At 46.2% G+C, this 16797-nt stretch overlaps 3 non-coding genes across 3 annotated transcripts; all 3 read left to right on the top strand.

Moving 5' to 3' along the window:
- The first annotated feature begins 2124 nt into the window (after positions 1–2124).
- TRNAG-GCC (transfer RNA glycine (anticodon GCC)) lies at positions 2125–2195 on the top strand. Its single transcript has one exon. It is a non-coding gene; the product is annotated as a tRNA-Gly (tRNA).
- A 6247-nt stretch (positions 2196–8442) lies between these two features.
- TRNAG-GCC (transfer RNA glycine (anticodon GCC)) lies at positions 8443–8513 on the top strand. The gene has a single exon. It is a non-coding gene; the product is annotated as a tRNA-Gly (tRNA).
- A 5145-nt stretch (positions 8514–13658) lies between these two features.
- Positions 13659–13729, top strand: TRNAG-GCC (transfer RNA glycine (anticodon GCC)). Its single transcript has one exon. It is a non-coding gene; the product is annotated as a tRNA-Gly (tRNA).
- Positions 13730–16797: the final 3068 nt, after the last annotated feature.

The raw sequence follows: 16797 nt of genomic DNA, 5'->3' as shown, positions 1-16797 counted from the left end.
CCAAATGGGAGAAGGACCCTTAGAGTCAAAGACGTGTGTCTTTCCCATGGACACACTTCACATCGCAATAAAGAGGTGACACTATCTCCATAATTTGAGGTTCTGTGCTATTTTCACACAACACTGTGGGAAATTCTCAACTTTCCAGCTCCCAGACCCAGTGAGTCCTCATTGCAGATGACATGTATTTGCTAACTAGGTATTATAAGGTAGATAAGCTACGCATTAGGATATAACGCCCTTATTGTGTGTGTTTATTGTCTGTATGCCCCTATGCTGCCCAATACTTATGGCGACCTGGTTGGCCCTTGTTTTGTACCAGGCTGATATCAGACTCTGCCACTATTTCTGAGCACCAATACACTTGGTTAGTGACTACCATTGTGAAGGAGAAGAAGGTACCAGATATCAGCCTAGGTCCACCTAAAGCCTGGCCCTGACGTATTCTCAAGCAATGATGTGCTAAAGAAATCCGGGAGAAGGAAGCCAGGGAAAGCGATTTGGCATCAGAGTTGGATTTTGACTGTGACCATGTGTGGTGCCTGTGAGAGAATGTCACTGCTACTGAGGTACACCAGTAAACTAAAGACAAAGCTCCAGACTGTAAGAGTCTGAGTGGAGCAAAGCCTGAGTATGGCTACCATGAGAGATGGTGGTGAGCTGGAACCAACGATTGGGAGAAATGGAGTGTTGCCCATGTGGCAAGAAACTGAGCTGATGACGGACTGTGATAGCATACCTCCCAACCGTCCCAAATTCTGCGGTGTCCTGTCCTGGTCGGCAGGAGGTATGTCCCGGTTTCAACCCATCGGCGTGCAGAGGACGCCGATGAGTTGAACACATAAGCGAGTAAGGCAGGAGCTGTCACATCTGTCTCAGCTCCTGCCTTACTGCTGCGCTCCGGCTTCTGCACGTGTAGACGAGATGTGATGATGTCACATCGCGCCTACCACTATGTGAGTGATCACGGAGAGAGTGGCGGGGGAGCGTTGGAAGGTATCAGTGTTTTATTGTGTTAAACATTGAGGGGAACATAATGAAGGGGTCCATGAAACTGGGGGCAGATGAAGGGGGGGAGGGACTGCATGAAACTGGGGCAGAGATGGGGGGACATGAAACTGTGGGCAGAGATGGGGGACATGAAACTGGGGCAGAGATGGGGGGACATGAATCTGGGGGCAGAGATGGGGGGACATGAATCTGGGGCAGAGATGGGGGGACATGAAACTGGGGACAGATATGGAGGGGGGACATTAAACTGGGGGCAGCGATGGGGGGGACATGAAACTGGGGACAGAGATGGAGGGGGGGCATGAAACTGGGGGCAGATGAAGGTGTTATATGAAATTGGGGGAGAGATCGAGGGGGGACATATAATTTACGGGTGACTATAGGAGGATTATACTGTGTGGGAGCACATGAAAAATGAACGAGAATTGGAGGAGTCAACATAAAAGTGGACGGAGCTAAATTTGCCGTGGCACGTTTTGTCCCGCTTTCTGCTCTTCATAAGTTGGGAGGTATGTGATAGTCATTGCTGAATTGATAGTGTGGACTGAGGAAGGGGTAACCTAGAGTTATAGTGACCAGCAGGAAGACTGTTGTCCCAAGTCAAGTGAAGAAAGTGGCCAAATAGGAGCAATGAAATTCCCAGTATTGCGGGACAAGTCCAAGCACTAGTAAGTTATCTTTCCTGCTGAGAGAAGGTGCAGAGGTCATAATACTGGACCATATAATACTGTGGGGGACTACTACGAAGCATATAATATTGTGTGGGGGCCACTGTGGTCATAACGTCCCAGGTAGGCACAAAACAGACAACATACCATGTGACTAGTGTGACCCCAAAATTTGTACACAGGCAGGTCTGGCTGTAGCAGGGAGTTGCCTCCTAGCAATTCACAGGGATACAGCAAGACATGGCAGTCATTTTAGCATAACCTTCAGACTTGTGCAAAAGTTTTAGGTGGGTATGTAAAAATGCTGCAAAGTAAATATTCTTTCAGAAATAGAAGGGTTAATAGTTAATTTATTAGCACATGTTCAATACACAAAGGAAAAGCTAAATTCCATAAAGGTACATAGTGTCGTAACTTCTAAAGCAAAACTGTAGAGTCCATTCAAGCATTGGTGGTTCAGTGGTAGAATTCTCGCCTGCCACGCGGGAGGCCCGGGTTCGATTCCCGGCCAATGCAGATGCTTTTTTTAATTGCTTTGACCTTTTGACAACTGTATTGAGAAAAGTTCTACTTACTGTTCTGGTTGTAGGATTCCCAGGTTGTAACTTTTCTACTATTACATACATCAGTTTGCAAAACTAGAAACAAGAATATTTCACAGATACAGAAAAGTTGGACAGCACTGCCAAACCCCGTGAGCAAAAAAAATTAGGTGCTTGCTGCTGTGGCTGCAATAAAACTACAAAAACAAAAAAGTTGTACCAGCACCAAAAGCATTACTGCAAGTACCTACTGTATATAAGGATACATGGAAAAGAGGTTCTTGGTATTTTTACATTAAGATCAAACTAATTATAAGGGGACAATGTGGAGCATATACTGTACGGGCCACTGTGGCTAACATAATACAGTGTTGGATCACTGTGGAGCATGTAATACTGTGTGAGGGCCACTATGTAGCATATTATACTATGGGGGCCACTGTGGAGCATATAATACTGTGTAGGGCCACTGTGGAGCATATAATACTGTATAGGGCCACTGTGGAGCATATAATACTGTATGGGGCCACTGTGGAGCATATAATACTGTGTAGGGCCACTGTGGAGCATATAATACTGTATAGGGCCACTGTGGAGCATATAATACTGTATGGGGCCACTGTGGAGCATATAATACTGTATAGGGCCACTGTGGAGCATATAATACTGTATGGGGCCACTGTGGAGCATAAAATACTGTATGGGGCCACTGTGGAGCATATAATACTGTATGGGGCCACTGTGGAGCATATAATACTGTGCAGGGCCACTGTGGAGCATATGATACTGTGGAGCATATGATACTGTGTGGGGCCACTGTGGAGCATATAATACTGTATAGGGCCACTGTAGAGCATATAATACTGTATGGGGCCACTGTGGAGCATGTAATACTGTGTAGGGCTACTGTGGAGCATATAATACTGTATAGGGCCACTGTGGAGCATATAATACTGTATGGTGCCACTGTGGAGCATATAATACTGTATAGGGCCACTATGTAGCATATTATACTATGGGGGCCAGTGTGGAGCATATAATACTGTATGGGGCCACTGTGGAGCATATAATACTGTATAGGGCCACTGTGGAGCATATAATACTGTATGGGGCCACTGTGGAGCATATAATACTGTATGGGGCCACTGTGGAGCATATAATACTGTATAGGGCCACTGTGGAGCATATAATACTGTATAGGGCCACTGTGGAGCATATAATACTGTATAGGGCCACTGTGGAGCATATAATACTGTATGGGGCCACTGAAGAGCATATAATACTGTGTGGGACCACTGAAGAGCATATAATACTGTATAGGGCCACTGTGGAGCATATAATACTGTGCAGGGCCACTGTGGAGTATATAATACTGTGCGGGAGCCCATTGTGGAACATATAATACTGTGTGGAGGCCAAGTTTGGAGCATATAATACTGTGTGGAGTCTCTGTGGAGCATATAATACTGTGTAGGGCCATTGGGGAGTGCATAATACTGTGCAGGGGCCCAATGTGGCGCATGTAATGACCGCCCCTTCATTCCCCTGACATCTGTTGTCAAGAGTCAGGACTAGGTCAGTTTGTAGTTTAGGGCCAAACTTGTTTGATTTAAAGGGATCCTATCATTAAAACTCTTTTTTTTCTGCCTAACACATAGGAATAGCCTTAAGAAAGCCTATTCTTCTCCTTCATTTAGACGTCTTCTCCACGCCGCCGTTCAGTATATAATCCGGTTTTCGTCGGTATGCAAATGAGTTCTTTCACAGAACTGGGGCGTGGTCCCCAGCGCTCAAACAGCACTGGGGACGTCCCCAATGCTGTGAGAGAACTCTGCAGCGACGCCTCCATCTTCTTCAGGAACAGGTCTTGTTCGCGCCTTCTTCCAGCGGTGGCTTCAAACTTCTAGACCTCGGGCCTAGGGCAAAGCCGACTGTGCATGCACAGTATTGTAAGCGGACATTTTCTTGTAGCCAGCAGGCATGCGCAGTCGGCTGCCCGAGGCCTAGAAGTTTGAAGCCACCACCGAAAGAAGACACGAGGAGAGCATGCTCCTGAAGAAGATGGAGGCGGCACTGGAGAGTTCTCTCACAGCATTGGGAACAGCGGCGCAGAGAAGACATCTAAAGGTAGGAGAAGAATAGGCTTTCTTAAGGCTATTCCTACATGGTAGGCATCATTCAGGAGACCCAAAGAGGACAGAGACCCACACCAGACACTACTGTGGAGCTATGGAGAGGTGAGTATGATGGTTTCTTATGTTTACCCAACTCCCTAGGCCCCCATTTATTATACTCTGGAGTTAAAGAAGTCCCAAAGTATAACAGTTATTCATGGGTGCCAAAAGCAACATTTTGGTTTTAGCTGAGCCCCAATTTTTTACAAAATTTGTAACAAACCCTAATCATCACAAACTGGTTTGCCAAACTCTAGTCTGGACACCCGTAAGTGGTTGGATAGTGTGTGTCCACCTTATCTCAGGCCAAATTGACATACCCATTATTGTACCAAGTCTTGGATCACAGGAGGACTCGCTACTACTGGTCTGATCTGGCCTCTTTGATGTCTTACTGACACTTGCCACAATTAGTTTCAGGATATTATTATGTACATAAGGAATCAACATTTTATTTTGAAGTCTCAAGCAAAAGTCACAGGACATAGGTGGCCAAGTGTCAACACTGCTGGTGGCTCTTTAATTGTAATTTGTCCCCCAACCATCGTCTCTATAGATATTCATAATATTCTGTTCCTGCTTTCCCTCAAACAGACCAGACTGAGATGTCTCTTGGGTTAGTCTTTTTCTTGAGAACATCAAAGTCTCATAAAAAGTGTTAGAAACACCAAAAAGGGTGGAGGACTCTTGGAGCTCAAGAAGTGTGTCTTTCCCATGAACACACTTCACATCACAATAAAGAGGTGACACTATCTCCAGAATTTGAGGTTCCTTGCTATTTTTGCACAACACTGTGGGAAATTCTCAACTCTCCAACTCCCGGACCCAGGGAGTCCTCATTGGAGATGGCGTGTGCTTGTCGACAGAACAGAAGAACTTAAGTTGGAAACTGAAATTATTTTTAGGTAATATCAAAGGAAAATTTTTGAGATAGTTGGTCTATAAATTATAGATGGTGTCAATCGTATTGGTGAGAACACAATAGCAAATCATATATATAGAAGGAATTATGGGACACTTGGCGTTTATCAACCATCGATGTGAGGCGGAATATCTTACATTACTTTGTTATATATATGAGAGGTCTATGAGTGCACCTTCTAAAATTTCTACCCAAGACGTCAGTTTAAGGAACATCTTCTTGAAACTGGAATTTTTTGATGTCTAACCCAAGACTCTTCCTCTCCTTTAGACTTGGTCTCACTTGGTGGATGTATGGTGAGGTGATGGAAGAACGTAGAGGAGACAACAAGCCAAATCAGTTTACGACTTCTGCCATTCTTTACTGATTTGACACAATCCCAATAAAAGTCATGGGAATGTTTTTGCAGACGTTACTTTATGATACCATTGACCTTATGACCAGTGTACGGTGACAATTTTGTTGGGTTTATGTCTTGTATGTTTTGGAGCTTTCATTTAACATGTGTAGAAGATTTAATACTAGGTGTAGGTATCAAAATTTATAATTATTAGAGATGAGTGAGTAGTATTGGATCGAGTAGGTATTTGATAGAATACTATGGTATTCAAAACACTCGTACTTGTTCGAATACTACTATTCGCAGTAAAGATTCAATTCAGAACCAGCATTGATTGGCCGAATGCTATACAGTGTATAGCATTCGGCAAATCAACTCTAGTTCTGCAGCAGGCTCTTCTTTGCTAGTCGGGAGAGCTGGCAGCTTTCGGTTATGCGGGAGCTGACTTTTTCTCATAGGAATGCATTGAACAGCATTGATTGGCCGAATGCTATACAGTGTACAACATTCGGCCAATCAACGCTGGTTCTGCCAGAGGCTCGTCTGTGAGAAGGCGGAGTCTAAGATCGGACCACAATGGAGACTGCTGTGGTCTGATCTTAGACTCTGCCTCCTCACAGACGAGCCTCTGGCAGAACCAGCGTTGATTGGCCGAATGCTGTACACTATATTAGAACTCCTAGGAACCTATCTATCAAATTTCTAGCTCTTTAAGGTAAACACAGCCAAGGTTAAGTCAAACTGAAAGGGACCTTATTATACTCTGGGGTCTAAAGATACCCCAGAGTATGACAGGTGGAAACACAGGGGATGCGTGAGAAATAAAAAAAAAATCATACTCATATTCCCTTACCCCTTTTGGATCTCCTCATGGTGTCTGACGCTTGGTGTGCCAATGCGACCATTAACAGGCCTCAGCAGTGACCCCAGACCAGCGCCACACCTCTAATGAGGTGAGGTGAGGTGCCTGCCTCGGGCGGCGCACAGCTCGGGCGATTTTTTTAAAACTATTTTTTCTTTGAACCAGCGCAAGAGAGCTGCCTCTCTCCTCGCGCTGTTTCAGATGTCTACGTCTCAGTGTCATCACGCCGCTTATGCTGGTACGTAGACGTCTGACTGCCGAGAGAAGAGGATCGCGGAGGAAGCGGGAGCAGCAGCAGTGCGATCGGTAAGTATAATAACTTTTTTTTGTCATATAATTGCCCGCTCCCTGCTGGAGTATCCCCAGCAGGTAGCGGCCTATTTACCAACCTCCCCGGACATGCTCACTGCCGCCCCTGCTTCCCCTTGTACTATAGGCCGCGGAGGCCAGCAGTGAATAGGCCCGGGCCAGGCCGTGATCCCACTTCCGCTATTATTATACTCGGGGGTCTTTCTGGCCCCCGAGTATAATAATTGGAGCCCCAGGAGAGATGAGGGAACATAATGAAAAATGTTACTTACCTCCGATGTTACTCCTAGCAGGCTTCGGGCATATATGGTAATGCCCAGACGTCACGTGGTCTGGTATATTATATATAGGCCCAAAGCCTGTGTTAGCAGTACCATATAGGCCTGAAGCCTGCTAGGATTAAAGAGGACCTTTCATGGGTTTGGGGCACAGGCAGTTCTATATACTGCTGGAAAGCCAACAGTGCGCTGAATTCAGGGCACTGTCGGCTTTCCTGATCTGTGCCCCGGGTGAAGAGCTATCGGTACCACTACTTTAGCTCTTCACAGTCAGAAGGGCGTTCCTGACAGTCTGTCAGGAACATCCTTCTCCACAGCAGCCCCTATAGCGCTGTACAGTGTGAGCGGGGAGGAACGTCCCCTCCCCTCCTGATAATACTCGTCTATGACCGTGCACTGTGAGCAGAGGGAGGGGGCGTTCCTCCCCGCTCACACTGTACAGCGCTATAGGGGCTGCTGTGGAGAAGGACATTCCTGACAGACTGTCAGGAACGCCGTTCTGACTGTAAACAGATACGGTACCAGCACTGATAGCTCTTAACCCACGGCACAGATTGTGAAAGCCGACAGTGCCCTGAATTCAGCGCACTGTTGGCTTTCCAGCGGTATATAAAACTGCCTGTGCCCAAACCCATGAAAGGTCCTCTTTAACATCGGGTCCTGGAGAGGTGAGCAACAGTGTTTATTATGTTCCCTCATCTCCCCTGGGGCTCCGATTATTATACTCAGGGTCTGAAAAGACCACTAAGTATAATAATAGTTCATGGGTGTGCAACTGTGGGCATAATAGAGCTTGAAGGGTCCACTTTCGCCCCTGTAACCTCTATTATGTGGGGAGACGTCTCCTGTGAGTATTACTGCATTGTATTTATTGTAATATTCCCCCCCCCCCCCCCGCTCTGTCTGAGGCGGACGATCAAAAGATTGTCCGCCTCAGGCAGCAGAAAGGCTAGGTTCACCACTGCCCCAGACACATGATATCCCAATGAGGTATTTGTCATCTCCAAAGTGATCAAAAAATCATAGATGGTAAACATTAATACCAATAAAACCAACAATCTGCCCCCCAAATAAAGAGACCTGACCTATATAAGTAAAAAAAATAAATATCTCCATCAACAAACTAGTAAAAAAGTTATAGGTGTTAGGATACAGAGACCCCAGGAAAATTATTCTCTTTCAAAAAGTGACGTTTTATTTGTAAAAGCGGTAAACCATGATAAAAGTAATGTAAATCGTTATAAAGGAAAGCACCCTATGTCCTTAAATGGTTAACTAACACGTCAAACCCCTCACTACTATAACTTCTTAAAGCATTACCAAAACACCAATGTAAGCATTGGTGGTTCAGTGGTAGAATTCTCGCCTGCCACGCGGGAGGCCCGGGTTCGATTCCCGGCCAATGCAACATGGCTTTTGAACTCTTTGGATATCAATTTGGATTAGACTTCAAAAATTTAAGTTTAAGAAGAAATTCTTAACATGTTCTGTTCTATCCTTCTACTTTTATGGGAATTCTCCTGTCTAACACTTCATACAGTGCGACGTTCTCTTCATACAGTGCTACTTTCCTGCTCTGTTGTGTAAGGCTGAGTTCACACGTAGTAAAGTGGAGCGCAATCTGGGACGTATACGTGTGTCAGCAGTTTGCACGCTCAAAAAGATCCCATTAATTGATTGGGCGCAAAATTACGCGGCGTATACATTCGTAACTCCCATTGAAATCAATGGGATCTTTTTGAGCGTGCAAACTGCTGACACATGTATACGTGCCAGATTGCGCTCCACTTTACTACGTGTGAACTCAGCCTAATAGTGGATGTAGAATACAAGGTTGTCCTCATACCAAGTTGATCCAACAGTATCACATCCCCCCATACTGACATGTACCCATTCAGGTTGCCCCCAGAGTATGATGTCCCCCCCCTATATGTTTCCCATATAGTGTCATGTTCAGACCCCCTCCATGTCATGTCCTCAACCCAGGTTACCCCCACAGTATCATGTTCTTACCCCAGGCTGTCCATACAGTATAATGTTGCCCCCCACCAAGTAGCCCCCATAGTGTCATTCTCAGACCCCCCCCCCCCGTATCATGTCCTCAGCCCAGGTTGCGCCCACAGTATTATATCCTCACCCCAGATTGCCCCCACAGTATCATGTTTCCCCACCCCCCAAGTTGCCCCCATAGTGTCACAGTCAGACCCCCTCGTATCATGTCCTTACCCCAGGTTGTCCCCACAGTGTCTTGTTCCCCACACTGACATGCCCTCCTCGGTTTGCCCCCACAGTATCATGTTCTCACCCCAGGCTGCCCATACAGTATCATGTCCCCCCCCCCCTCCCAGGTTGCCCCCATGGTGTCATGCCCAGATATCCCTCTGTATCATGTCCTCGCCCCAGGTTGCCCCCACAGTATCATGTCCCCATCCCAGGTTGTTCAAGTAGTATCATGTCCCCCCCTCCCCATGTTGCTTCCACAGTTTCATGTCCTCCGTTGTATATATCAAAGAAAAAACCCAAACCTTAATACTCACCTTTCCTATTACCCTATTCACTCCTCTCTTTGGTCCAGGAGACTTTAAGGAGTAACAGGCCCAATGCAAGTGTCGCCTGTTGCTAGGACATTGGGAGCAAAGGCAACGTCCAATGAGGACGCCAATGAGTTGGGGTAGCTTGGTCCTACTGCCCCAAAGGGGGCCTCCGCTACTATATGCAAGTGCACCATTGGTCCTATGGTCACAGCAGCCCTGGTTTTGGTATATCATTTTAGTATAAGGATTAGCATGAAATCTTGCCTAACCTTGTGCGCTTCATCTGGCACCATTAACAGCTCAATAGTCAAAGCCAAAAACTTCCTTCTTGGCCTTCAGGTTTCCTGCCCTTCCATTCCTTCTGTTTTCCTATAAACATCTTATATCCTGAGAAGGTTGCCCCTAATAGGGACCATTCTTAACATGTTGTGGATGTTTTGGACACAAAGAGCAGGACACATGACTAGCCCATCAGATTGGTCCCTCAGAGAACTAGATGGTCCACCAAATGACACCCAAATGTGAAGGGTCCTATGGTCTATTTCCTAGGGATTGTTGGAGGAAATTATTCTTCTGGTCCAGAGTCTGGGCCCACTGGAGCATCCTCTGATACGTGGACTGTATTTGTGAGATATTACTGACTGATACCACAATATGTTTCAGGATATTATTGAACACAAGGAATAAACGTCTCAATTCAAGTCTCAGGGCATTGCCTGTGGCTCCTTGAATGGAACTCGTTCCCTAACCATTGTCCCTATAGATATTCACTTCATTGTTAGCTTGTCTTCCCTCAAGCAGCCCAGACGGAGAAGTCTTTTGGGTTAATAGGTCTTTTTACTTGGTCAAAAGAAGCATTTTGAATATGTTTTGGACACATTGAAATGAGTCAATAAGGTGAGAAGACATCCTATGGGATGGAATGGCCTTAGGAACCTTCTTACACCTCGATATAGACCTGGATAATCTCTGTGATGTCTAAACAGAAGACATTAGTTACCTTCAGGGAGAAAGCTGGAGGACATTGGGACATCAAAGTCACCAAAAGTGTGAAGTCTTACCGCTACCAGACGTAGATATTTATCAATGTCTATGAGCACACCTTCTGCTCAGTTTGTATCCAAGAATAGAACCAATGATCGTTCCTCTAAGTCATGAAACCTTTGATGTTCAACCCAAAATTCTACCTCTCCTTTTGCCTTGGTCAAACTTCGGCTGTATGGAGAGGTGATGGAAGAATGGAGAGGTGACAACAAGACAGCCCAACTCAGTCCATGCCATTTGTCCATCGTACTGACTCAGGGTAGTCCCACCAAAGACCTGGGAAAACGTTTGTACACGTTTCACGACCTTGTGACCGATCTATAGTCACTGTAAGTCTTGTGCGTTTTGAAGTTTCCACCTACTGAATATAGAAATTTTCATATGAGATGTGGATATCAGAATGGAAGATTATGTAGATAATCTGTTTTCCCTTAGTCCCAACAGCGGCACAATACGGGGAGCCTTGTGCCGCTGGTGGGACGACCGGGAATGACAAATTGTCAAGGATGGGTCAAGGCAATTTTCAACTACAGGAGATCATCTTCAAAATGAATAATAACATATTTGGCCCTTATCTACAGTTCTATGGATTCCACCAGACAAGATAAGACAGTTCCATACGGTAATAATGCCACTGCATGTAGTTGTCTGCCAAAAGATCTTGAAGGCCAAAACCCATTGTCCTGCTACACCATAGTTCTCTACAGAACCCTATGCATATAACTACGATACTTCTTGGTCTCATGGCTGTAACCTCTACGGTAGCCTCAAGGATGGATTGTTAGTTTAGGATAGGGCTACATGGAGACCTTGTCTACAGCAGCCATTGCATGTTCAATGATTGAGACTAACGTGAATGGTGTTGCATTGTGCGGAGAGATCATTTTTACGGGTCGTCATAGGACCCCATTTACTTACATAAGAGGACGTTACAGGCTGGCAATCTTTAGATGCCAAACTCTAAGTAGAGTCCTATCCTTACTGTGTTCTACGTCATTGTTGGCTAAAGGACCACCCCCGTGTTCATGGTAATCCTTCCAAACTTCTTCTCGTATCTGAGAGAGTCCAATGTGTTGGTTCCTTTCAGTCATAGGAATCTATGAAGACCGGCAAGTCTTGATGAAGTTTCCCACTGGCATGAGATTTGCCTAAATTTTAATAATTGGGGGCTCTCCTGTGGGTCAGAATGGAAATCTACGCCATTTGGGAACTGGAGGAGCCATTAGGTATAGCTCAGGCCAGGTTTCTGGTCCATCTTGTACATTTCCTTTTGTCAAAAGTGGTGAGTTTGGTCCAGAACCAACAACGTGGTGCAAAGAAAGGTCGTGCTCCGAACACGTACCGCACCGAATAACTGGTGTAGATAGGTTAGTAAATGTCCCGCTGGGCCTTCATCCTGTACGTCCAGACCTCCTGCTGTCCAGGCAGATTTATGGCTCCATTGTCACCCGGACACACTTCCTCGGCACACTTCTTTCTATTTGTCTTCTTCATTCCAATATATAGACATAGACCTGATTGCTGGTGGGGGAGAAATTTTTTCATAAAAATATTATTAATTTTTTAAATTCAAATTTTCTCAATTTACTTAAATTTATGCCCAATTCTTCACTGCTCTCTCGATGCCCACTACATCTGTTCATACGACTGCATGAATTTTTTTGTGGCCAGCAAACCCCCCAAAATTTTGAGTTCAACTAAACCTGCAATTTTTTTAAAAAAATTCATAATGATTTGTTCCAGTTTCGTTGCTGGCTGAAATTGTCTGATTCAAACCAGAATTGCTTTTATCATACTCTGTTTCGTAGGCATCGAACCCCCAAAATTTTTAAGTTTGACCTGAAATTTTTGAAAAATTCATAAGGAGTTATGAGCCCATGACTGACTGATAAGAGCATACGACCACTTACCAAACACAGCGCCACACCTTGTATAGTGGCTGTTCTTTATATTACGGCTCAGTCCCAGACTTGATGTTAATGGCCTGACAAGAGGACTCGGAGATCAATATCATAGACCCGGAACCCCCAGTAATCTGCTCTATTACCCCTGAATATGATGTAAAGTCACCTTTATCAGAGACTGGTACAGACACTACATCATCATGGTTGAGCTGTAGTACCATAGACAGCCTTTTGGCAAGGGAGGCGCAGTTTCAGAATTTTTTTTAAAATTTAATGTCATTTTTATTATTTTTAATGAAAATTAGTTGGAATGAGCTTTGATAAAGTTTATGTGATTATGTAAGACTGACTTGACTGACTGTGCAAATAACTTTCTTGACTATAGGGACATGAGTTACCTACTAAGATACCGATCATTAGGAAAAGAAATTGAATATAAATAAGATCTTAGCAAAAAAACAATCTCTAACACAATCTCAGCTGTGGACAGCACTGTTTTGATCTGTTGGATCTCATCAGCAAACCAGCAGAGGCACTGTTCTCCTATTTACATCTTGGAAAACAGATTTGCATTTTTTTTTCCCATAATCCCCCAGTGCAGCGAAAATGGCATTGTAAGTGTCCATACGCCTGTGAAGGTGCTCACTCCTTAAGGAATGATATTGCCCCCAGATACTTGCTCTAGAGCAGGGGTAGGGAACGTACGGCTCTCCAGCTGTTGCAAAACTACAACTCCCAGCATGCATACTTGCTCTGCTGTTCTGGGAACTCCCATGGAAGTGAACGGAGCATGCTGGGAGTTGTAGTTTCACAGCAGCTGGAGAGCCAAAGGTTCCCTACCCCTGCTCTAGAGTCTCACTCTGCCAAACCAGTATCCCTACGCTGTGCTGAAGAGATCCAAAAGTTGTGCATGATGTTTAAGGGGGCTGCCCCTAGAGGGCGCCAAGCAGAGGGACTATGTTCCTATTCACACCTTGGAAAACAGATTTGCATATTTTCTCTATGGATAAGTCGCTAAGTAACATATTGATTTACCATTTTACTGGAATATTTTACTTGCTTGCTGTCAAGCATTGGTGGTTCAGTGGTAGAATTCTCGCCTGCCACGCGGGAGGCCCGGGCTCGATTCCCGGCCAATGCAACATGTATTTTGTACTCTTTCAACAGCTTTTTGCATTTGACTTCAAAAACTGAAGCATAAATTTAAGTTTAAGAAGAAATTCTTAATATGTTGTACGCTTATTTCTACTTTTATGGAAATTCTCATGTATGACACTTCATACAGCGTTATGTTTGTGCTCAGTTCTCTAACAGCAGATGTACGATACCAGGTTGTAACTATTTACCAGGGGCGTAACTACCAGGGTAGCATCGGCAGCAGCTGTCACAGGGCCCGGGACATTAGGGGTCCAGCAACAATTCTTAATAGGCCGTTACCGGCTGGAGTTACTCTAGCCGGTAACGGGCCGTACTTACTTACCGATCCTGGCAGGGGTCGGGATTGGTAAGTGATGCTGTGGACCCCACAAACACTATTATTATACTCGGGGGTCTTTTCAGACCCCCGAGTATAATGATCGGAGGCCCGGGAGAAGTAAGTGAACATACCTCTGCAGGTTCCAGACAGGCTTCGGGCCTACTTCTGTGATGTCCCTGATCTCACATGACCGGGGCCTCCTATGCAGCGGAGCCAGGGATAGGTAAGTAAGAATGTTTTCTTTATGTTTGTATCCCCTCTTGGTCTCCAAGTATTTTACTCTGGGTTCTGAAAAGACTCCAGTATATAATAATTGTTCATGGGTGTTCATAGTGGGGTATAATACTGTGTACAGGGGCCACTATGGGACATAATACTGTGTACAGGGGTCACTATGGGGGATAATACTGTGTGCAGGGGCCACTATGGGGGATAATACTGTGTGCAGGGGCCACTATGGGGGATAATACTGTGTGCAGGGGCCACTATGGGGTATAATACTGTGTTCAGGGGCCACTATGGGACATAATACTGTGTGCAGGGGCCACTATGGGGCATAATACTGTGTACAGGGGTCACTATGGGGGATAATACTGTGTGCAGGGGCCACTATGGGGGATAATACTGTGTGCAGGGGCCACTATGGGGGATAATACTGTGTGCAGGGGTCACTGAGGGACATAATACTGTATACAGGGGCCACTATGGGGTATAATACTGTGTTCAGGGGCCACTATGGGACATAATACTGTGTGCAGGGGCCACTATGGGGCATAATACTGTGTGCAGGGGCCACTATGGGGCATAATACTGTGTACCAGGGCCACTATGGGGCATAGTACTGTGTGCAGGGGCCACTATGGGGCATAATACTGTGTGCAGGGGCCACTATGGGGCATAATACTGTGTGCAGGGGCCACTATGGGGCATAATACTGTGTGCAGGGGCCACTATGGGGCATAATACTGTGTGCAGGGGCCACTATGGGGCATAATACTGTGTGCAGGGGCCACTATGGGACATTATACTGTGTGTAGGGGCCACTAAGGGACATAATACTGTGTGCAGGGGCCACTATGGGGCATAATACTGTGTGCAGGGGCCACTAAGGGACATAATACTGTGTGCAGGGGCCACTATGGGGCATAATACTGTGTGCAGGGGCCACTAAGGGACATAATACTGTGAGCAGGGGCCACTATGGGACATAATACTGTGTGCAGGGGCCACTATGGGGTATAATACTGTGTGTGGGGGCCACTATGGGGTATAATACTGTGTGTGGGGGCCACTATGGGACATAAAACTGTGTGCAGGGGCCACTATGGGGGATAATACTGTGTGCAGGGGCCACTATGGGGGATAATACTGTGTGTGGGGGCCACTATGGGACATAATACTGTGTGCTGGGGCCACTATGGGACATAATACTGTGTGCAGGGGTCACTATGGGGCATAATACTGTGTGCAGGAGCCACTATGGGGGATAATACTGTGTGCAAGGGCCACTATGGGGGATAATACTGTGTGCAGGGGCCACTATGGGGGATAATACTGTGTGCAAGGGCCACTATGGGGGATAATACTGTGTGCAGGGGCCACTATGGGGCATAATACTGTGTGCAGGGGCCACTATGGGGCATATTACTGTGTGCAGGGGCCAATATGGGGCATAATACTGTGTGCAGGGGCCACTATGGGACATAATACTGTGTGCAGGGGCCACTATGGGGAATAATACTGTGTGCAGGGGCCACTATGGGATATAATACTGTGTACTGGGGCCACTATGGGGCATAATACTGTGTGCAGGGGCCACTATGGGACATTATACTGTGTGTAGGGGCCACTAAGGGACATAATACTGTGTGCAGGGGCCACTATGGGGCATAATACTGTGTGCAGGGGCCACTAAGGGACATAATACTGTGTGCAGGGGCCACTATGGGGCATAATACTGTGTGCAGGGGCCACTAAGGGACATAATACTGTGAGCAGGGGCCACTATGGGACATAATACTGTGTGCAGGGGCCACTATGGGGTATAATACTGTGTGTGGGGGCCACTATGGGGTATAATACTGTGTGTGGGGGCCACTATGGGACATAAAACTGTGTGCAGGGGCCACTATGGGGGATAATACTGTGTGCAGGGGCCACTATGGGGGATAATACTGTGTGTGGGGGCCACTATGGGACATAATACTGTGTGCTGGGGCCACTATGGGACATAATACTGTGTGCAGGGGTCACTATGGGGCATAATACTGTGTACTGGGGCCACTATGGGGGATAATACTGTGTGCAGGAGCCACTATGGGGGATAATACTGTGTGCAAGGGCCACTATGGGGGATAATACTGTGTGCAGGGGCCACTATGGGGGATAATACTGTGTGCAAGGGCCACTATGGGGGATAATACTGTGTGCAGGGGCCACTATGGGGCATAATACTGTGTGCAGGGGCCACTATGGGGCATATTACTGTGTGCAGGGGCCAATATGGGGCATAATACTGTGTGCAGGGGCCACTATGGGACATAATACTGTGTGCAGGGGCCACTATGGGGAATAATACTGTGTGCAGGGGCCACTATGGGATATAATACTGTGTGCAGGGGTCACTATGGGGCATATTAGAGTGCACAGGAATGCGGGGGAGGGGAAGGGTCGGGGTCTTCAGCATCGATCAGGGGGGGTGCCCATTTCAAAAGTTCACCACGGGGCCCCAC

This window comes from Leptodactylus fuscus, chromosome 5 (genome assembly GCF_031893055.1).
Source record: "Leptodactylus fuscus isolate aLepFus1 chromosome 5, aLepFus1.hap2, whole genome shotgun sequence".
NCBI classification, from domain to species: Eukaryota; Metazoa; Chordata; class Amphibia; order Anura; family Leptodactylidae; genus Leptodactylus; species Leptodactylus fuscus.
Note: the sequence above shows the minus strand (reverse complement) of the source record. Positions and strands in the feature narration are given on the sequence as shown.